The sequence below is a fragment of the Saimiri boliviensis genome, chromosome 1 (genome assembly GCF_048565385.1).
Source record: "Saimiri boliviensis isolate mSaiBol1 chromosome 1, mSaiBol1.pri, whole genome shotgun sequence".
Classification (NCBI taxonomy): Eukaryota; Metazoa; Chordata; class Mammalia; order Primates; family Cebidae; genus Saimiri; species Saimiri boliviensis.
In genome coordinates, this window is record NC_133449.1 from 2,835,860 (window position 1) to 2,844,524 (window position 8,665).

At 50.5% G+C, this 8,665-nt stretch overlaps 1 pseudogene; it reads right to left on the bottom strand.

The window, feature by feature from the left end:
* Positions 1-5,661: 5,661 nt before the first annotated feature.
* On the bottom strand, positions 5,662-5,779 carry LOC120362024 (5S ribosomal RNA; annotated as a pseudogene).
* Between the last annotated feature and the right edge of the window lie 2,886 nt (positions 5,780-8,665).

The window sequence follows — 8,665 nt, forward strand, 5'->3', positions numbered from 1 at the left end:
ATGCATGTGGTGTGTGGTGTGTATATAGTGCTTATGTTGTGTAATGTGTGTTTTGTAAGAGTGGTGTATATGTATGTACATGGTGTGTGATGTGCATATATATGTGATGTGTTGTATGTGTGATGTGTGTACAGTGTGTTGTGTGGTATGTGTATTGTATGTGTGGTGTGTGTACATGTGTGAGGTATAGTGTGTAGTGTGTGGATATATGCTGTGTGTAGTGTTTTTGTATGTATGTGTTGTGTGTGTAGTGTTTGTGTTGTATGGCGTGTGATGTATGTATGTGTGTGTAGTGTGTGTTTGTATGTATGTGTCTGACATGTGCCATGTGTACAGCATGCATTGCTTGGCATGTATTTGTGTAGTGTGAACATATATGTGTGGTGTGTGATGTGTGTGGTGTGCGGTATGTATGTGTATGATATGTGGTGTGTGTAGGTGGTGTGTGTGATGTGTGTACAGTATTTGTTTTGTGTGGCATGTGCATTGTATCTTTAATGTGTATGTATGTGCGTGGCGTGTGTATCTATGTGTGTGATGTGTTCCGTGTATGTATGTGTGTGGTGTGTGATTGTGATGTGTGGTGTGCATGTTTGTGGTGTGTATGTGTGTGATATATGTGGTGTGTGGTGTGTGTGTGGTGTGTGTGTGGTGTGTGGTATGTGCAGAATGTTTGTTTTGTGTGATGTGTGTACTATATGTGTGGTGTATATGTATGTATGTGTGTGGTGTATATGTGTGATGTGTGGTGTTTGTATTTTGATGTATGTTGTATATGGTGTGTGTACAGTGTTTGTGTTGTGTGGTGTATATGTGTGGCATGCATGTATGCGTGTGATGTGTATGTTGCATGTGGTATGTGTATAGTGTATGTATGTGTGTGGTGTGTGACATATATGGTGTGTGGTGTGTGTTTAAGTAAGCTCCTGCTTCTCCCAGGCCTACCCAGGAAGGCTCTCCTCATCTCTGCAGTGAGGTGGCTGCTCTGTGGCCCGTGGTGGGGTGGCCTCTCTGTCCGGTGGTGGGGTCACCTCTCTGTTGGGGTATGGTGCAGTGGCTGCTGTAATGGGGTGCAGTGAGATGGCCTCTCTGTCTGATGGCTGGTGGGATGGACGCTCTGTCAGGCGGCGGTACGGTGGCCTCTGTCGTCTCTGTCGGAGTACAGTGGGGGTGGCTGCCAGGTGACAAGAGGTGACACCAATGCCCGGATCTCACAGCAGCCCCACGCCCCGCACATTGTGAGACGGCACCTGCATCAAGGTCCCTCTTACTGCCGTGGCTGCTGCCGCCTGAAGCTGACCAAGGAGGGGGTCTGGGGGTCCATGAACACCCTCTGCCGGTGAGCCCTGGCCGCCCGCCCTGCGTGGGAGCGCTGTCTGCCTGGTGCGCACCGGCCGTCTGCGCAAACCCTTTACTCTCTCACTTCCCCTCCCACCGTATCCTGGGTCCCATGGTGAGCTCGGGAGAGGGGTCGCTCTCTCTCCAAGCCCCTGGCTGTGAGCCCACAGCCCCTGCTGGGAGGAGTGTGGGGTTCGTCGCCCACCCGGGCACTGGGCCTGGTGCTGGCCACTCATCCTGGGAGCTGCCAGCCATCATCCTAAATGAAGCCTCTGGATGAGGAGCTGGGTCTGGCCCAAAGCGGGCTCCCGGCCTGGCCCTTAGGCACAGCAGAGGGCCCTGGGGCTCGGCCTCGGGATGGGCCCTCAGAGGAGGCCATGGCCAGGCCATCACGGTGGCGCCAGGCGGCCCTGAGCTTTCCTCCTCACCCACTGGTCCTCCCAGTTATCCCTATGGGCTCTAGTTCATTGCATTTTGTGCCAAAACCACGCTTTTTAAGAAGAAAGAAGGGAAATAGATGCACATCCCTGAATGACAGACGCAGCGCCGTGGGAAAGGAAAGCCCCCGCTGAGGTCGCCCCCGTGCCTCCCGCTCTGTGAGCCTGACTGTTCCCCACACTCCCGTCACCACAGCAGTGCCATAGTCGGGCTGGCAGATACTGGGAGGCATTACAAAGGGGGGCCATGGGCCTTCCCGGAGATCCCCAACCGAGACAGACCCTGCTCCTGCGGTATGGCCATGGCCAAGATCTCTTATTCAAATCCTGCTCCGTCTGCAGACCTCAGGAAGCTCAGGAAGCCTGCTCCGCACTCTGCAAATGCACCTGAGACAGTTCAGATGCTGACGGCTCCCTGCAAATCCACCCACTGTGGGGGGTGACCCTTACACATCAGGGAATCATCACCCCAGTTGCCATGCTCTTATCTCATGACATGGTTTATCTCTTATTCTATTTGTGCTCAATTTTCTCTTACTATTTTTGTGTGCGTAGTAGGTGTATATGTTTATGGGATACGTGGGACGTTTTGATACATTGCACACTTGAGCGATGTGCTGGAGCCCACAGGGGATGATTCGGAGGACCAGCAGGTGAGGAAGTTCTGGGCTGCCTGGTGCTCTTAGTAAGAGCATGCTTCTTCCCTTGATGTTTTTTTGTTTTTTTTTTTTTTGAGACAGAGTTTTACTTTGTCACCAGGCGCCAGGCTGGAGTGCAGTGGCGTGATCTCAGCTCACTGCAATCTCTGTTTCCTGGGTTCAAGTAATTCTCCTGCCTCAGCCCACAGGCGTGTACCACCACACCCAGCTAATTTTTGTATTTTTTAGTAGAGAGGGGGTTTCACCATGTTAATCAGGATGGTCTCAATCTCTTGACCTCTTGATCCTCCTGCCTTGGCCTCCCAAAGTGCTGGGATTACAGGCGTGAGCCACCATGCCCGGCTCTTCCCTTGATTTTCAAGTGGACGCAATGTTATTCTCCGTGATGGTTAACACTGTCGATTTGATTGGACTGAAGGAGGCAAAGTATTGATCCTGGTGTGTCTGTGAGGGTGCTGCCAAAGGAGATTCACATTTGAGTCCGTGGACTGGGAGACACAGACCCACCCTCAGCCTGGGTGGGCACCATCTCATCAGCTGCCAGCGTGGCCGGGATAAAGCAGGCAGAGGAACGTGGAAGGACGAGACTGGCTGAGCCTTCCCGCCTCACCTTCCTCCCAGGCTGCAAGCTCCCTGCCCTCCAACATCGGGCTCCAAGTTCTTCAGCGTTTGGACTCTTGGAACTACACCAGGGGCTTGCCAGGGGCTCCCAGGCCTCGGCCACAGACTGAAGGCCACACTGTCGGCCTCCCTACTTTTGAGATTTTGGGACTCGGACTGGCTTCCTTGCTTCTCGGCTTGCAGACGGCCTATTGTGGGACTTCAGCTTGTGATCCTGAGTTAATTCTAGTAAACCCCCCTTCGTATATTCATCTCTCCTATCAGTTCTGTACCTTTAGAGAACCCTGACTAATACATTATCCCACAAGAGCCAACAGCACACCTGGGGTCGGGAGTCCAACAGTCTCACCTAAGGCACCCAGCGCCCGAGCGGTCGAGTGAGGCCCATTTCCCAAGCGCCTGGCCACAGCCTTTCTCCTCACCTGTGCGCCCTCCCTCCCTCAGGCACATGTCTTCACACGCACAAAATTACATCAGACTCTGCAAGGGACAGCCATCAATGAACCACACACCGATGATATTAACAATACATCACTCATTTTGTTAGGTGTCATATGCTGTGTTTAAAAAACTAACTTCTAAAGATAAATTGGAGTATTTGTGGGTAAAACGGCATATCTGGGATTGGCTGGAAAATATTCCTACAAAAGAAAACAAGTGATAGGTAGATAGAATAAGATCAATGACGTGTTAAGAATGGCTGGAAGTGGCCGATGGATATATGCGTTTATTATGCTGTTCCTCTTTTTCCAAGCATATTTAAAATTTTAATGCAAAGTTAAAAAGCAGCAGATCACATCTAAACTGAGAGAAACTGCATCCAGGGCTGTCCCCGATAGCGGTCGGCATGTGTCCTGTGAACGTGTGTCCTGCTTCCTCTCTGTCCAGGCTTTTCGCCAGCACCAGGATGTGGCTGGCTGAGGGACCGCCCTGCCTCCCACTGCTCATGAGCTGGGGAGGGACACAGGACAGGTGCAAAGAGAATGTCAGCGCAATCAACAGGCTTGAGGAAGCGTGGCATACAGCTCGCTCGTCTGCCCGGTTTGACGGGAATGTCAGGAGGAGGATGACTTTATGGGAAGAAAATCTAAGGTGGAAAATGAGCTGTTTGCTGCTTGGAAGGCAGAGGGGCAGGAAGGCGGCCCCAGGGGAGGGGCAGTGCCCTGCAGGTGCGGGCCCTGAGGAGCAGGTAGGTTCTCAGGTGGACATGTCGGTGTGGAGGAGCCAGGGCAAGACTGGAAGGCGGAGGCTAAGTCCTGCTCATGAAGGTTCTGAAGAAACTGCACCTCCCAGGAAGGTGGGAGCCAGGCCCAAGGGGGCAGGGACTGGTCCTCAGCGCTGGCTGCTCTCCGCGTCCGGGGATAGGTCCTACGTTCCTTTTTGTGTCTCAATACGCTCAGGAGAAAACGAACGGAATAAAATTCAATACCCCCAATGTTTTTCTAAGTAAGATATGGGCATTATAGGAAAGGCAGAGAATGCAACAAAACAAACAAAAGAAAAATAAAGTAAATTAAGCAAGTGCAAATCTTAGTGCCGCTGTGAAAGTTCTGGTATCTGTCCTTCCAGATGTTTCCCCTGAAAATACGTTCAGAGAAGTTTGTTCTTCTTACAGAAATGATAACAGGCACGCAACGTCTTGCCTGCTTTCTTCCACTGAAAACATATTCACATGGAAACATTTCTCCATCAGTATCTGTACATCCAACTAAAATCAAATGTTACTTAACTTTTATTTTAAAAAGAAATGTGGCTGCATTTGCACCTCCTTTAGGCAATGAGAAGCTATCACAAAACACAATAATGAAGGATTGCAGCTTCTGAGTGTGGCTCCTGGAGTCAGAGGAAAGCAAGAAGCACAGACGCGGCTGAAGTCAGAGGCCACCTGCAAGGTCACGTGGCCCGGCACCACTGTACTGCAGACGACGCTGGGCCCCAGAAGGGGAAGGTTGGGCCCAGGTCACATGGCTGAATAACAGCAAAGCCAATCCCAAAGCTTAGCCTCCGATCTCCAGCTCCATGAGGAAGGAGGCTCTTCCTCTCCATACGAGAAGAAACCTAGCGAAGTGCGGCCTCAGTGCTGAGACCTTCTGCTGCCTTCAGAGGCTTATCTCCTCCATCTGCCTGCTGGGACCCATGCCTGACCCCTGCAGAAAACAGGTCACCTGGGCCGGGCGCGGTGGCTCAAGCCTGTAATCCCAGCACTTTGGGAGGCCGAGGCGGGTGGATCACGAGGTCGAGAGATCGAGACCATCCTGGTCAACATGGTGAAACCCTGTCTCTACTAAAAATACAAAAAATTAGCTGGGCATGGTGGCGCGTGCCTGTAATCCCAGCTACTCAGGAGGCTGAGGCAGGAGAATTGCCTGAACCCAGGAGGCGGAGGTTGTGGTGAGCCGAGATCGCGCCATTGCACTCCAGCCTGGGTAACAAGAGCGAAACTCCGTCTCAAAAAAAAAAAGAAAACAGATCACCTTCACATGTAGGTATTAAGTGGCAGAGAACTGAACTACTTCAGTGGAGCACAATCACAAAACCATAAGAATTTAGGGAGAAAAGGATCCTGTACAATCTTTTTTTTTTCTTTTTTTTTTTTTTTTCTTTTAAGCCTACAGCACCTGGTATTCCCAGGCATTCTCCCAACCAAGTACTAACCAGGCCGACCCTGCTTAGCTTCCGAGATGAGACGAGAGCGGGCGCGTTCAGTGTGGCATGGCCGTAGACTCCTGGTACAATCTTTGGAGATGAGGAATTTTGAAGCCAGATAGTTCTATAAACTTGCCCAGGTCACAGTTGGCATCAGAACTGTGAATCTCAGACCCAGGTGTCCTGATGCCGGCTGCTTTCTGTTACCAGGAAACAAAGGCTGACATTTCCCTCTGTCCCTGCACCAGCACGTCCATCCTCTGGGAAGGCTATCAGAAGGTGATCCTGACCAGTTCCTCAAAAGTCTGACAGAACACCTTCCAGAAACCTTTTAACAGTTTAGAAGTCTGTCAACTTGTCAAAATTCTACTGTAGCCATCAACAACCAACGTCTGGTCTGTAACAATGTATACTCTGCTAACACAAGTTGACTTTTTTTTTTCCTTTTTTTTATGGAGACGGAGTTTCGCCCTTGTTACCCAGGCTGGAGTGCAATGGCGCGATCTCGGCTCACTGCAACCTCCGCCTCCTGGGTTCAGGCAATTCTCCTGCCTCAGCCTCCTGAGTAGCTGGGACTACAGGCACGTGCCACCATGCCCAGCTCATTTTTTTTGTATTTTTAGTAGAGACAGGGTTTCACCATGTTGACCAGGATGGTCTCGATCTCTTGACCTCGTGATCCACCCGCCTCGGCCTCCCAAAGTGCTGGAATTACAGGCGTGAGCCACCATGCCCAGCTCTTTCTTTACATAAACACAGGTCTAAGCTATATAATCGATGTTTCAAAGCTAAAACGAATTAGCAGAAAATGTTGCCTAGATGACATGAGAAAACGAAGGACTCACTTTCCCCAGGCACCGCAGCTACAACACCGTGGTCCAGGCTGCAACGTCAGTGCATGTCCCTCCAAGACTCAAGCTGGAATTTAATGACCAATAGGGCAGTACCAAGGTGGGGGAGTTTAAGAGGTGACCAGGTCATGAGGGCCCTGCCTTCCTGAATGGATTCTCCTCTCGTGGGCTGATGGATAAATGGATTAATGGTTATCATGGGAGTAGGACTGGTGGCTTTATAAAAAGAAAAGAGGCCTGGGCACGTGAGCACGCCCAGCCTCCCTGCCATGGGACACCCTCGGCTACCTCTGGACCCCTTGGAGAGTCTCCACAGCAAAAAGGCTCTCGCCTGGCCTGGCCCCTCAACCCGGAATTCTCAGCCTCTGTAACCTTAAGAAATAAATTCATTTTCTTCATAAACTACTCGGTTTCATGTAGTTCGCTTGAAAGTTTGCTACAAGCAACAGAATAAGAACTAAGATGTGCCAATCCACTAGACAAGAAGCCCCTTCCCTGATAAACTCTTTTGCAAACGGTGCTCAGTGAGCAGCTTTGATGGCCAGGATGTGGCCATCATGTCACCTAACTCAGAGCAAAGCAGGAGGGAGCTTCAAACACGACCTGCAGAAGCACAACAGATGACAGAGCCAAAAACATTACACGTTCTCCCTTCAGTGGGACCCATGAACTCCTGCACCACGGGTGGCTCGAGCCACAGTGAAAGCAAATCACATCCCAGACAGGGAACGGACGGCAGGGCAGGCCCTGGGAAGCCACGTGGCTGAGCAGCACGGACCTGGCTCTCCTCCTCACCCTGCTCTTCCTCCAGCACTGGGTTCACATCCCCCAGGGCCCTCCCCCGTCCCAGCCTTCAGGCCTCTCGCTAGCCTCTCAACTCCCCCCCCAGCCAACGGTCGATATTACAAATGCCGGCAAACCATTATTTTCCTGAATTCTGTTTCTCACAGTTGTTTTTCTAGTGTTATTGGCAAAACTCTTAGTACTGAAACCGAATCTTATGACTCTGATCAACACTGCATCTCATACGCAGTGCCGGTGATCTAATGAATACCCCTGACTGGCTGATGCGTGTCACTAACCCTGGGATTCAGTGGTGTGAAAAGCTCTTCAAAATCAAACAGGAAGCCGTTCATTCTGCCATACAGTACCCAAAACTTGAGATTCTGGGGCTCACTCCTTGGACTCCTTCTGTCTTTCTAAACCTTTTATTTTAAAAAGATGCTCTCTTCTGGAGTAACTAGCATGGTTAACATTAGTGCTGTCTGCTCAGTATTCTTTCTCTGGAGAAAGCCTTCTCCTCCAGCCTAGAACAATTCCACCCATCCGTGCGGTCTGGGTTTGGCCACCCCGACCCTCACCCCCACTCCCACCACCTCCCGCCTTGGCCATGTGATTTCATGGCAAACTTGGGACTCAGTCAGCCAATTAGTGAGCTTCTCCTTAGGAATTTGGGCAGATCTGAAAGTGAAAGGCTGTCTCTTTTCTCTTGAGATTGCTCCAGCCGCGAGGGACATGTGGGAGCCAGTAGCCATCTTACTGCCACTTGGAGAAGCTTGTTCAAGAATAAAGCCAAGCAGAGGTGAACACACCCACCAGATGGGAAGGGGGAGGGATTCGAGGAGAGCATTTGGCACCAGCTGTCCCCGGAGCCCACCTCCCCCCTCAGGCTTCCTGGAGTTTTCTTAAGCTTAGGTGAAAGGGATCACATAAACTGTCAAGAGTTTCGACACATGCAGGTGTTCAGTGCTGCTAATAAAGTGCACACCTGAGATCATCAGAAAGATTCGTGTCTTCCAGGATGCAACACCTGAAAAATTAGCAGCCTGTGCCAACAGTGTTCTACAGTAGGCCCTGTATATAGCAAGCATCAACAGAGTGACCATGTTCAGGAGAATAAAATCATGAGGACAGCCTTAAGCAGGGGTTCGACACTGTGTGAGGATTTCAGAATAGCTCTATTTTATTTAGTAAAACTGTAGGTATTCATAAAGATCACTTCAGTGAGAATTATTCTGCTGTTTCTTCTCCATCACCCAGTGAAATTAATTCTGTAATTGACAGAGTCTCATGTGCAATGAATTTACAGCAAAGAAAATAGAATTAGCAGAAC